The 14,726-nt window shown below is 39.2% G+C and overlaps 1 pseudogene; it reads right to left on the reverse strand.

Moving 5' to 3' along the window:
- Window positions 1–11,897: 11,897 nt before the first annotated feature.
- Window positions 11,898–14,524, reverse strand: LOC101595437 (annotated as a pseudogene).
- Between the last annotated feature and the right edge of the window lie 202 nt (window positions 14,525–14,726).

Below are 14,726 nucleotides of genomic sequence, written 5' to 3' on the forward strand. Positions count from 1 at the left end.
ACGTGTTGTATTAAATTTTAATTGTAACACTCGGGCATTTACATGGAACTGAGAATGGAATTCTCTGGCTAGCTCTAAAGGTGAGACCAAGACTTGATAACTGTTATAAGGCACAATAAGAGTCTGTGGCATGAACTCAAAATGTTGTAGACACTGGCGGAGTCCTTCAATAGCAAGAACAGCCACAGCCGTGGGGATATGCTCCACTGTTTTTCCAGAAGAGCTTTTAGGATGTATTCACAACAGAGGACCTTGCTGCCATAATACACCTGTGGGCTGTTCTACTGTTTGCAAGATGCAAAGATCTACAGGTGTTCCTTCTATTACACTATGTAATTGGGCAGTAGAAATCTCTTCATTTACAACATTAATAGCTTTTCGGGCATCTTCTGTCAGGATTCTAGGTGAATTTAAAGCTGTATCTCCCTCTAATGTTTTGAATAGTGGCTTTAAGACATAATTAGGGATTTTTAAATATGGACGAATCCAATTTATAAATGTTCCATGTTCTCTAGCAAAATCTAAATCTCTTCCTAGTTTTTCCTAACTGGTCACTGTCAAGTTTCCCAACACGGCAAACCAGGGGGCTGCTGTATCACATTCCTTATCACATTCCTTCAAGAAACGTTGCAGGTGGCTCTACTCAATTCCAACCCTAAATAGCCTCTAATTTGAGCAGTTCCTGCAATGCTGAATAGATCGGATGCGATGATGATGCACCCATAGTTTCAATTTTACCTTTCTAGCGCCTACTTCCTGGCGTCCTAAATAGCCTCTAATTTTCCTCAGGACCTTCCCCAAACCCTGGGGTCATTTCTAGCGCCTACTTCCTGGCGTCCTAAATAGCCTCTAATTTTCCTGAGGACCTTCCCCAAACTCTGGGGTCATTTCTAGTGCCTGCTTCCTGGTGTCCTAAATAGCCTCTAATTTTCCTGAGGACCTTCCCCAAACCCTGGGGTTGTAAGCCCAACTTACCAGGGACTTACCCTGCGGGCACCCCTGACTGTTGTAAGTTCTGAAAAATTCGGTGGGGGAGTCGGGTTCCCCATACGGGCCACCACTTGTTGCGTCCGCCTCGACGAGCAAGGAAGACACAACCACCAGTTCTTCTTACAGCAGTTTATTCAGGCAACTTCAACCTTCATCTCCCCTGAGCCTCAGGCGGGGATTCCTTATAAGCGCACTCACTCGCACACTCACTCCGCCCAATCACTCCAGGCCATGCAACCCCTCCAGACCAGCATCAGAAACCAATGAGCAGCAGAGATGGCAAACTCCTCCAAATATGGACTTCTTTGTCCCAAGCACTGAACTTCCGTCAGGCGCCATCTTTAGGGCTTGGCCAGGGGTACTCTCCCCATAGGCCTTGGCCATGCGGGCAGAGGGGCTCCCCACATTAGTTCACCAGAAACTGTTCACTTTATTTACTGTCCATATATAACTAAAAAATAATTTAAGTGAGTGAAGATGCTTGCCTGCAACGCTGAATAACCCAGGTTTAATTTCCCAGGATCCACATAAACCAGATGCCCAGGAGCTGAATAAGCCAGATGCACAAGGTACACCTCCATCTAGCATTTGTTTGCAGTGGCTGGATGCCCTGACACCACCATTCTGTGTCTCTCCTCTCTCTTCCTCTCTATGTCTATCTTTCTCTCAAATGAAAAAAGAAAAATATTAACAATAATGTTTTCAATTGAAACATTTCCTCTCATTATATTATCAATGCAAAAAATAGTTTATGTTTATGTTATGTTATGTTATGTATATGTTTATGAATAATTATCTCAGTAATTTCTGGTTAAAATACTGCAATAGTCAGTTTTATCAAACATTCACTGAGAAATTGAAATTATTAACAAACTTATCAATTAAAAAGTTCAAGCAACATCAGATTTGCTAACACAGAGAAAAGAAAGATATGTAGCCATGACCTCATGGACATGTACACAGGTTCTGTCTTACCTCTGCATTCTGGACAAAAAGAATCACAATATATAGGAAGGAGAAATCCTGGACTGCTTCAGGCAAGAAACCTATCAGCTCAGGCATTATTCATGAAGATATAATGGGCTTTCATTCTCCATTGAAGCTGTATATCCAAAGTGTTGATTCTTGATTACTAGATAATCCCTACAACTAAGGTAATATAGAATGATTGGCCTAGTTAATGACCTTTATCTAGATTTTATTTATTAATTTTTAAGCATATTTTATTGGTTTATTTATTTGAGTGAGAGTTACAAAGAGGGAGGGAGGGAGGGAGAGAGAGAGAGAGAGAGAGAGAGAGAGAGAGAGAGAGACAGAGAGAGACAGAGAGAGACAGAGAGAGAAAGGGGAAGGAAAGTGCATACCAGGGCCTTCCACTGCTGCAAATGAACCTTGTGTACTGGCTTATATAGGTCCTGGGGAATTGAACCTGGGTTCTTTAGTTTTGCAGGAAGGCACCGTAAACACTAAGATGTCTTCCCAGCCTTTGATTTCATTTATTTTGAAGTTTGTGTGTAAATAAATTTCTTGAGATAGTATTGTAAGAAGGAAGTTACAAATTATTATCCCACAAGGCAGGAGAAGTGAGATACATACAGACCTTTAAAATATTATGTTTTGTAAGAGAATTGTAAGTGAAATTTTTCTGCTATATATTAAACTAGAAAGTGCACTGGTCTTACCAAGGAAGAGGTGGGCATTTCTGACTCTCATGAGAATAAACCAAGAAGTCTTTCCTTTCAATCCTAATCACAGTCCTGTCATGATGTGTTGGGCCTTGAAGGGCCGGGTTGCAAGACCTAGTGGAACTTCCTGAGCCTAGCTAAAGTTTGGCGACCTGTCTCTGGCCAGCTATGACAAAGCAGGGCACCAAATTGGCTCTGGCCAGATGCTTCTGCAAAAAAAGTTAGAGTTCCCATGCGTGCTTAGAACCAATCATTTCAAAAGTCACAATATGCTTTTGATCCTTACACCTCATCCTTTCCTGAGATCCCCGCCTTCGTTTTCAATGCTATATAAATACCTGCCTGTTACAATAAAGTGAAATCCTACTCCGACAAGTCTCCTGACTCAGTGTGGTTTTTCTCCGGTGCCTAGGAGAGGGACTGTGTTGTCGACACTCATCATCCTGCTCAGCCCCAGGAAGAGACGGGCAGACCGGCTCTCCCACAGCCCTACCTGCCGGTGAGACCCGCAATGATGTTTCCAAACTTTGTAGACAGAAAATATACTATAGCTTGACTTTTCTTCAACTTTATTTATAGGAGCACTTGAATCTTGGTTAGTTCACTCTTTTAACATTGAGCTTTATTTCATGACTGAGCTTTTCATTTTTCATTATCTGTTTCAATTTTCTTTTGATTACTGAATTTAATGACTGCTTGAAAGAATAACACATTAACCACATTACTAGATTTTTGCACCAGTATTACATGCAATATAGCACTGAAATTTTTCAGACTTGAATTGCTACACTGGGCTTCTTTCTAGTGAGGCTTATACCTACCACCAACCAATGGATCATCTTTATCAGTGACTGATTAGTAGTCTCTATAGAACCAATATTGACACTGTTATAATGGGCTGAGTTTCTCAATAAGTATTCTGTGGCAGACATATGGGTGGTGTAGAGTTATTAGGGTATGCACTTCATATGACTACGTGGAGGCTTTGGAGAAGTGAAGGGATAACATTGGTTTAGGGAGAGTTAGGCTGCAGGGTCATCATACAAGGCCTCAGCATTCCAAAAAAGAATGTTCTTCAAGGGCTATATCATCTTGCAACATTGGGCCAAGTGGATATAATCTTATGTTCAGTCAGTAGTCATTTCTTTCAAGCCTAACCTGACAAGTAAGCATTATTGTAGGACAGACCACCTTTATTGGCTAAGTACAATAGAGTTGAAACTCTCAATACTGGAAATAAATAAACGTTTCTAAAAACAGAAAGATAAAATAATTTGCTACATATGAGACATTTAATTTATTGGCAAAAAAAGGTAAAACCATTGGAATTAACTGTGATTTTTCAATGGAAACTCTATAAAGGCTAAAATGGATTGGAATGGAGATTTTCAAACCCTAAAAAACTATGGCTGCCTTGAAGGCAAAAAAAAAAACTATTTATGATAATATTTAGCTATATGATTATATGAGCATTAAGTCAGTCTTACAGAGAATATTGCATAGAATAACCCAAGCTGAAGAGAAGAGGGTTCATACCCAATAACACCCCATAATCTGAAAGAGTGAAAATAACAACCATAAGTAGAACAGACATGAAAACTTATAAAGTACAAGAAGGCTCCAAGCTCCACAAAGACTCCAATGTGACAGGGAGAATTCATGCTTCACAGTTATAACTGTAAACAAATGGACTCAATGCCCTAATCAAAAGACGTTGGTTTAAAAGATAGTTCAGAAAAATGGACCAATCAATTTTCTGTGTACAGGAAACATATCTTATCTTTAAAGATAGATACCACCTTAGAGTGAAAGGATAGAGAAAGATATTCCAAGCTAATGGAAATAAAAAACAAGCAGCGGTAGCTATACTGATATCAGATAAAATAGACTTCAAAATAAAAGCAATTGAAATAGATAAAGAAGACTACTTCATATTCATTGAATAGACAATACACAAGAATATTATAGTAACAAATCCTTATACACCAAACCCAGGATCACCAAATTTTATAAAACAAAATCTGTTAGATGGTAAAGCAGAAATAACTCCCACACAATTATACTATGAGACTTCAATACTTCACTATCATCATTAGACAGATAATCTAAGCATCAAATTAACCATGAAATAAGGGAGTTAAACAATATCATAGATTAATTGAATTTAGCAGGCATCCTCAGATTATTCCACCCTAATGCCACAGAATATACACTATTCTCAGCAGCTTGTGAAACTTTATCTAAAATATGATCATATATTGAGCATAAAATGTGTCTCAACAAATTAAGGGAAATCAACATAATCCTATGCATTATATCAGATCACAATGCAATAAATATAGAGATTAACATGAGAATATTTCCTACATTAACATTAGAAAATTTACCAACAGCTGAAGACTGAAGATTTGCTATTAAGTAATGCATGCATAGTTGAAGAATCAAAAAAGCAAATTAAAAATTTTCTGCAGCTGAATGAGAATGAAAACAACACACTACAACTTATAGGACACAATGAAGGCAATATAAAGAGGGATGTTCTTAGTACTAAATGCTTTATTACAGAAACAGCAAGATACCAATTCCATAAGTTAACCTTCCAGTTGAAGGCATTGGAAAAACAATAAAATCCAAACCCAGTAGTACAAGATATAAATAAATCAAGATCACAGAGGAAATAAATAAATTGAAACTAAAAAGTAAGAAAAAAAATTGAGAAATCAAAGGGCTCGTTCTTCAAAAAATAAAGTAGATTGATAAACCCCCTCACCAAACTGATCAAAAGGAAAAATTGAGAAGATTCTAATCAACATGATCAGACTATAAAAGGGCGATGTTACAAGTAACCCTAATGTAATTAAAATAATCATCAGGACATATTTTGAAGATCTATACTGAACCAAAATGGAAAACATGAAAAAATTAGATAGATTTCTTAACTCATGCCACCTACCAAACTAAACCCAGTTGAGATAAATCACCTAAATAGATGCATCAAATGAGATTCGAACTGTAATTAGAAGGCTCCCAAATTAATTAATTAAATAAATATATGCCCAGATGATTTTACCTCTGAATTCTACCAAATCTTCATTAATGAACTAAAGCCAATGTTTTAAATTTATTCCACACAATTGAAAAGGAGGAAACACTCCCTGATCCCTCCTATGAAGCCAGGATTATACAATACCAAAACCAAACAGAGAAACAAGAAAGAAAGAACTACAGATCCTGGTAAACTTAGACATAAAGAATATGATTCTTTTTTAAAAAATCAATTTATTAGTTTTCTTTTCAGCAAATACAGGCAGTTTGGTGTCATTTTTTAGGCTCATCCATGATCCACCCCCTCCCATTGGACCCTCCTTGTTGATGTAAATGATTCTTGCTAACTGAACTGATGAACACATCAAAAGCATCATCCATATCAATCAAGTAGGTTTCATCCTAGGGGTGCAGGGTTGGTTCAACCTTGTGAAAATTAATTAATGTAATATATCATATATAGACTCAAAATTAGGAACCACATAATCATCTCAATAGATGAAGAAAATATCTTCAACAAAATACAACATTGCTTCATGATAAAAATCACTGCAGATAGTATGACAACATAACAAAGGCAATGCACAACAGCTCTAAAGCCAATAATGTACTAAAAAGGGAAAACTCAAAGCATTCTCCTTAAGATCTAAAACTAGGCAGGGGTGCCCACTCTCACCATTGATTTTCAACAAAACACTTGAAGTCTTGCTCAAGCCATAACACAAGAGAAATAAGTAAAAGGGATACAAATTGGAATGGAAAAAGTCAAACTACCCCTATTTACAGGTGACAGGATTTTATACAAAAGAGAACCAAAAACCTCCATGAAAAGCTCCTGAAAATGATAAGTACTTTCAGCAAAGTGGCAGGATATAAAATCAATAAACAAAAACCTCTAGTCTAGGGTTAGAGTTATGGCTTAGCAGTTAAAGCTCTTGCCTGTGAAGCCAAAGGACTCAGGTTCCATCCCCCAGAACTCACATAAGCTAGATGCACAAGGGGGCACATGTGTCTGGAGTTCGTTTGCAGTGGCTAGAGACCCTGGTGCACCCATTTTTCTCTTATCCAACTCTCTTCTGTCTATCTCTGTCTCTTTTTATCTCTCTCTCTGATTGCAAAAAAATAATAACAATAATTTTTTAAAAAATCTCTAGTATATGTATATATCAAGACCAACAATATGGAAAAAAAAATCAGGAAAACTGATATCCTTAACTAAGGATGTAAAAGACCTATAAAATGAAAACATAAAATGTTTGAAGAAAAAAACTGGAGGTAGGCATGAGAAGATGGAATAACCTTCCTTGCTCATAGATTGGAAGAATTAATATTGTTAAAAGAGCCTTCCAACCAAAAGGAATATAGAGATTCAATGCAATTCCAATCAAAATTTCAGTAACATTCTTCACAGAGATTAAAAAAAAAAAACAGATTCAAAAAAATTTATATTTAAGCACAAAAGTTCCCAGATAGCCAAAAAACTATTGAGCAAAAGGAACATTTTTGATGATATCGATAATATCACCATACATGATTTCAAGTTATAGTATAAGGCCATATTACAAAAAAAACAAATAAATAGCACATAGACTCAATGACATAAAATTGAATATCCAGATATGATGTGGAATAACTACAGCTATGATATTTGACAAAGGTGCCAAAATGCTCAGTGGAGCAAAGGCAGCATTTTCAGAAAATGGTGCTGGAGAAATTGAATACCCACATGTAGAAGATTGAATTTGGACCTCCTCACCTTGCACAAAAATCAATTCCAAATGGATCTAGGACCTCAAAACAAGGCCAGGAACTCTAAATTGAGTAGAAGCTAAAGTGTGGAGAACACGCCAAGAAATAGGTGTAGGAAAAGGCTTTCTGAGTAAGACTCCATTAGACCAGGGAATTGGATAAACATTCAGCTCAAGCAGGATTTATCAGTGACCTTGAAGTCCAAGTATGTGGTGTCTTCAGCAATAGGATTTTACCATATATTGCTAGTGGGAAACCAAGGATATTGGCAATGGCCTGTATTGTTTTGAGGGCATCAAGAACCTCCCTGGCCAACAACTTACTAGAAGGTATCCCATCCCTGCCAGTGAAAATTTTCTAGTTACAATCTATGGCTCCTGTTTGTTCCATTGTCTAAAAAAGTAGGTTTCCATATGACTTATTTATATCCTCTTAGATTTTGATTAGCCCTCCCTCCACCTTTCCTTACTCAATCTCTTCCCCTAACTTCATTTAGGCCTTTTCAACCCCATTTATCTGTTCTTCTACTTACATATAAACAATACTATCTTTTTCTCTGGTCAAATCTCACCAGTAACTCATTTATTTAAAATTTATTTTTAAATTATTATTTATTTGCATGCACATGGAAAGAGAGTGAGAGACAGTATGTATGGAAATATCAAAGTCTCTTGCAACTGAAAATGAATTCCAGATATAAACACCACTTTGTGTATCTGATTTAAGGGAATACTGGGGTATCAAACTCAAGATGTGAGAGTTTACAAGAAAGCCCCTCTAACTGCTGTTATCTCTCCAGCTCAACAATTTATTTCTATCAATAAGGGTTCATTTCTCATTCAACAAGGAATTTTTAGCTTTCTTTTTCCTCTTGAAAAGGGCTTCTGTATGTTTATTTATTGATTTGAGAGAGAGAGACAGAATCAGAGACAGAGGGTGAGAGAGAGAACAAGACTGACGGAATTTGCATGCCAGGGCTTCCAGCCACTGCAAATGAACTCCAGATGCATGCAGCACCTTGTGCATCTGGCTTATGTGGATACTGGGGAATTGAACCTGCGTCTTTTGGCTTTGAGGGGAAGTGCCTTAATGACTAACCCATCCCTCCAGCCCAGTCTTTAATTTTATCTTTGATTCAGAATGGCTAAATTAGAATAATTTTGTACCTAGCCTTCAGACCAATTACACTTTAAATTATTCACTTTGATTTCATCTATATCTTTTTAACTTTTCAGTATTTCCACTTCATAAGCGAATATCTCATGTTATCAATTAAACAGATTACATATTAATTTGCCTACAGAAGGGTAGCTTGTTGCTTTTAGTTGGGTAACTGGATAAAGCTGCTATCAACATGCATTGTGAACATGCTTTTTAGTAAGTTTCATCCAAATGTGTGGAAATATTAGCAACATTAATGGTATTAGCCAATCCAATTCCAAATGTAAATGCATATATTTTCCCCAAAGTCCTCTTTTCATAAAATTAACAAAAGTCCTGGGTACTGTTACTGAAATAATTTTATTTTATATTTTTTATTATTTTAAAAATTTGTTTATTTTTCTTTTCCCTTTTCTGTCTTTTATTTTCTTTCTTTTTTTTTTTTGGTGCTCTTGTTTCATTCTTCATATGGCTACACAAGACAGAGCAAACAGTATCTTGTATCTAATGGCAATGCAGGACTGCACTCTTTCAAAACATTACAATCTGTTTTGGGCTTCCCCATTGGGCCTCATCTCCCAAGAAGTCAATTTAGTTTTCACTTTTTAGTAAAATATGATTAGCCCTGTAAACACATTTTTCTCCATAAGTTCACCTTCTTCCTTTCATATCTGTGTGTAAATAATTGATTAAGAAAAAAAAGGGGGGGCGGTTAAACAAGAACACACATTTGCATCCTTCCCTACCCACTCCATTTGGCTCTTCTCTCCAAGGCTAGAGTGGATTTCATGCCTGCACAGGGTCTCCAGGGTGGATTATACACAAATATGAGCTTTGTCCTAACTGGTCAGGAATACCACCAATGTGACCATGATACAAAACAAAAAAGGCTCCGTGTCTGAACAGCTTTAAAGGTGAGAAGGAACAGCATGGGGGAGGGCACAGTATTTCTATTCACTTGTATTTAACAGGAGGGGGAAAGAAAAAGGGGAACTCAGGACAAAACAACAGAAAGCCTTAGGAGATGACCCTGACTTTTCACTTCCAATTGCAGGTAGCTACCTGGTTCATTTGAGTCCCCACATTTTCCTTAGTAACATGTGTTTCACACAAAGCTCTCACATTCATTTTTTTTCTGGGGATGTGCTGCATGTTGGTGTGTGTCATAGACTACCAGTTCTGGTTTCAGTTTAGCTTTCCTTTTTTTTTTTTTTTTGTATTTTATTTTATTTATTTTTTAAATTTAATTTATTGGTTTTCTTTTCAGCAAATACAGGCAGTTTGGTACCATTGTTTAGGCTCATCTATGATCTACCCCCTCCCATTGGACCCTCCTTGTTGATGTAAGTGGGTCATGCATTGTGGAGTTAGCCCACAGTTATGGGTATGATAAATGTCTCTGCAAATCATGACCCACCATGTGACTCTAACATTCTTTCGACCCCCTCTTCCGCAAAATTTCCTTGAGCCATGTTGGGTTCATTTTTGGTCTGCTTCAGTGATGAGGTGTTAGGGGCCTCTGGGTCTCTGGACCTCTGATTTGGTAGGAGTTGATTTTTCTCTGTGTTGGTCTCCTTCCCCTTTGTGCTGGTATCTGGTTTACAGGAAACATCACCCTTGCTTGTTTCGCCAATTGTCAGTTTCAGTCGGACCCCTTTTGAGGTATGTTGGGGCAGCTCTCTCTTTAGGATCTGCTTCTATCTGAAAAAAGAAGCAGATTCTCCAATTGAGAATAAGTTAGCACCCGGAAAATTGAGATAACACTTACTTTTTTGATAGAGAGTTTGATAGGTGTAGGCCCTCTTGTACCCCATGATTGATGGTAGCTTGATATTGGAGAGTGGGCTTGTGTTTGAGTATGGTTCTGACTTGTTTCCCAGCTCCAGCTATGGGTCTTGTACCACTGAGGGGATCAGTTAACCAAATCAAGAGCAGTTGGTTCCCCAGCATGGCTGTGTGCCACTATTGCACTTGTGTGGGCATCATATCAGGTTATTTGTTGCTAATTAGGTTAGACAATGAGTTGCTTGGACAGATATTGGTCGTTTACCCCAGTTGTCCATGTAGCACCTTCTGGCACTAGACACGCTGACTGTCTGGGGACTGACTCTCTCCTGGGTTCCAGCCATGCCATTCCATTTTACATGTCAGTTGTGTATGGAGTCTTCAGTAATAGGGTTTACCACTGGCCTTTGGTGGGTCATCAAGTACTCTGACAGAAGTCTGTCATTGTTTTGGGAAACCTTGTAGGTTTCTCTGATCAAAAGCTCATTGTGGATGGTTCAAACCACAGGCCAGAGAGATTTGCTCAACCATGTTTGTAGCGGCTCAATTCGTAATAGCTAAAAGCTGGAATCAACCCAGATGTCCATCATTAGAAGAATGGATAACAAAGATGTGGTATATCTACACAATGGAATTCTATACAGCAGTAAGAAAAAATGACATAAAGAAATTTGAGGAAAAATGGTTGAACCTGGAACAGATCATTCTCAGTGAACTTATCCAATCACAGAAAAAAAAATCGACATATAGTCTCACTCATCTACAACACCTAACCTGAATCTACCCAAGATACCTTACATACCCAGCAAGCACCTTATGGACTAGACAATAGGATGGATGGGAGGGTGGGGAAGGCTTCAAAGGAGTGGGAAACACTAATCTAGACCCAAACAGCAATGGTACCATAAAATTCTACTTCCTAAAAGACAGACCAAATGGCTGAACCTTCACTAGACCCTTACAAGATACACCTGAACCACAAGACACTGGAGAGGGTAGGATCAAGACTAACCTAAATCTTCTACATCTTCCCTCCCTCCCTCTCCCCCTCTCCCCTCTATCTCTCTCTTCTCTAACTCTTGTATATTAGTTATGTTTTTCCTCAATTTCTCAGTGGGCACTGACCTGTAACCCCACTTCCAGCTTGGGGCTAGCTTTCCTTTTTTTCCTTTTCTCTTAAATTATTTTTCCTTTTAGAAACAAGTCCACCAGGAAACCAGCTCCCCTCCCAACAGGCTGGACAGACTGCAGCCATCTTTCAAAAACCACGATGATTTTTCCTCACACCCCAAACGTATTCATCAGGATCCTCAGAAGGTTGGAGTCTCTTCCTGTCTGGAGGGATGCCCTGGTGGCAGTGAAGGCCCCTCTGCCACAACGAAGGTTTCTGATTATGGGACACTGTATGGGTTTTGTTTTCTTCTTGTCTTCTAATTAAAAAGACATTCCTGGGTGACAGGCACAATGCAGGAGAACCAGCTATCAAAACAACCTTGTGAAGTTTCTCAAGGCCCAGCACACCTGCTTACATTCCTCAGCATTAGTGACTTGCTTGTTAAAGACTGTAAGTTGTTTGTGTGTCACTGTGGGAGCACCTACCATTGTCGCCTTTGGCAAACCTTTCAAGCAATTCTCTAACCATCAACATAAAGTTGGTTTATCAACTTGCATGATCTCCTAAAGCACTTCCACCACATCTGGCCAAGATATAAGGGGGGAGACAAAAGCAGCATGTGTGCAGCAGCTGGTTTACAAGCTGCTGCCCAAGCTCGTTCATCACCTGTCCAATCAGTTCTTTCCTTAAATCAAAATCTTCTTCATGGTCATTGGCCATTCCTGTGTGGATGAGGTCTCATAGGAATCTCATGACACTATAATTGGCATCTCGGTGATCCAGTGTAGTAGATGCAATGGCCCATTGTAAGATTGGGATGACTACTTGGCTCCTTAGTGAGGTGACAAGGCTATGCTGAATAAACCTGGAGGCTAACATGAACAGGTCATCTACAGTGTCAGGATGATTCTGGAGGCCATTCTTCTGTTCCAGGAGCTGAAAGGGGGACGCACAGGCACTGAAGCATGTCTAACAGTCCTTGCCGACAGCCTTCTTCCATACCATACATGACCACAAGGATATTGCCAAGGTACAGGAAACAGGAGTGCTGATGGACATGGTACACATTCACCATCTGTGTGAGGAGGGGCTGCAGCAGGGCTGCAGATCCTTTGCCCACACAGCAAACAGCGATGCGTAGGCATCTGCAGCAATGCTCTACAATCTGATTATCAGCCCGCTGCTCATTCAGAGTCTCAGATAAAACTGGCCATATTTCTTGCATGACTTTTTGGCATGGATGAGTTTGTCCATTTTCCACAATAAGGTTGGTGTGTCTAAATATCACTGCCAGGTGATCTAAGAACACAGTGGGATCTGAAGATATGCCATTTCTGGGCTCCTGAGATAACAGCTTTTTCAATGTCATCACCTGAGCAGAACATAATTCACTAAGACATTCAGTAATCTTATCCAAAGGTAATCTCCCTAGCTCAAGGGCTATTCCTTTTAGCAAACCCACAGCAGCTTCTGGAGACAACATGAAGGAATCAAGGGAGTGGGCAATTTTCAGGAGTCCATTAAAGTGCTGAGCCATTTTATCCCGGCAGACTGAACAAATGTTATGAGTGGCTTTGGCTGCAGCAGAAGTCAGAGGCTTTTCACACAGGCCTTTCATCAAATACCCCAACACAGGGTCAAGGAATTGAGGGTTTCGATCAACCACTTCACTCATTTCTCCAACCAACTCAAAGCTGGTGTATCTTACAGCTGTGTGGACAGTCTCTGGAAGACGGACAACTCCTTCTAGGACCTCCACAAGTGTAGGATTATTCTCCGGATCAACACTCTTTGCTATAGCAGCCATGATAAAGAGAACAGATTCTGTCACATCCCAGGGTGGGTTGCCTTCTTTCAGAGTAGAATATAACTGAGCAAAACACTCCATAGACCCAATCAAGAAAATCAAGTCCTTCACTAGGTCAGACACTCTCATCCAAAGTTCCCCAAAGCCATCAGTCTCTTCAGGAACACCCTCGTGGTCTGGTTCCAGCTGGCAGTGTCGAGCCAAAGCACGTAGCAACCTCTGAATGTAAGCTTTGAAGATGCCATGAGCAACCTCATCTTTGGTTTTGTACAAATGTTCTCCTAGTCAGTACCAGAAATTAAAGGAAATTTCTATGACCTTGTTTTGAGGATGCACAGATAAGAAGCAGTTCCAGAGTTCGAAGGTCTCCCAGGCCTTGGCCTGGAGTACAAACAATTTTTTTCAAGAAAAGTTTCACATAATTCAGTGAAAATATGGCAGTAATTCAGAACTTTGTCTAAATCTTCCCGTGCCACAGCCATGTGATAAGGCAGTCTGCAACGTCAGGACTCCTTGAACCAGCTGCATAGCTAAGGGCAAGTTAGTCTCCACATTCTCAATAGCATAAAGAGCTGAAGCAGCTTCATGGATGTTGGAAGAGGTTTTATCCTGTTGCAAAACCTCAAAAAGGAGTGCTGGTAATTTACTATTAGCCATGAAGTTACTGTCCAAAATTCCCAAGTTAAACCACCTTCCCAAACAGTAAAAGAGCTTCATAAGCATTTTCTCATCCATTCCTGCTTTTTCTATACACATCATCCATAGACATACTACTATATTGGAGTAGAAAGCTAAGCCTTCTATAATTTCTGTATGCCTGTTAGCTCCAATTCGTAAGGAATGACTATGTACTTCTTCAGGCAATGCTGTAAGGATCTCCAGCAGAAATGGCAGAGAAGTTACATCATTGCTATATTTTTTCCACCAATGTTTGTACACATCCCTTGCAGAAGGCATCTGTATGGCAAGATCTGCTATTGGTAAAGCCAGCTGCCTCACGATGACAGGTGACAAGTCTTTCAAATTCTAAATATGGGTTAGCCATGAGTCCCTTAAAGATATATGAGAGGCAGTGGGTAGCTCATAAAATGAGGCTTGAATCTTCATTTTCATGGTCTGTGCAGCAAAATAACATGGTGCCACATCCTGCCGGATCTGTAACAATTGATCAGAAATCTCCCATGCATGAACACTTCATGACTTTCTAGCCACAGATGCCAGCTGCTACCCATTGAAATCCAGGCTTGGACTGAGCTCTACATGTCTGAAAAGACCATTGCACCTGAAGCCCGGGGCTCAGAGTCAGCAGATTTTTATGCTTTCATTAAATAGGTCTTTCACATCCTTGGTTATGGTAATTACAAGGTATTTATTTTTTTGTTGCAACTGA

The sequence above is a fragment of the Jaculus jaculus genome, chromosome 1 (genome assembly GCF_020740685.1).
Source record: "Jaculus jaculus isolate mJacJac1 chromosome 1, mJacJac1.mat.Y.cur, whole genome shotgun sequence".
NCBI lineage: Eukaryota > Metazoa > Chordata > Mammalia > Rodentia > Dipodidae > Jaculus > Jaculus jaculus.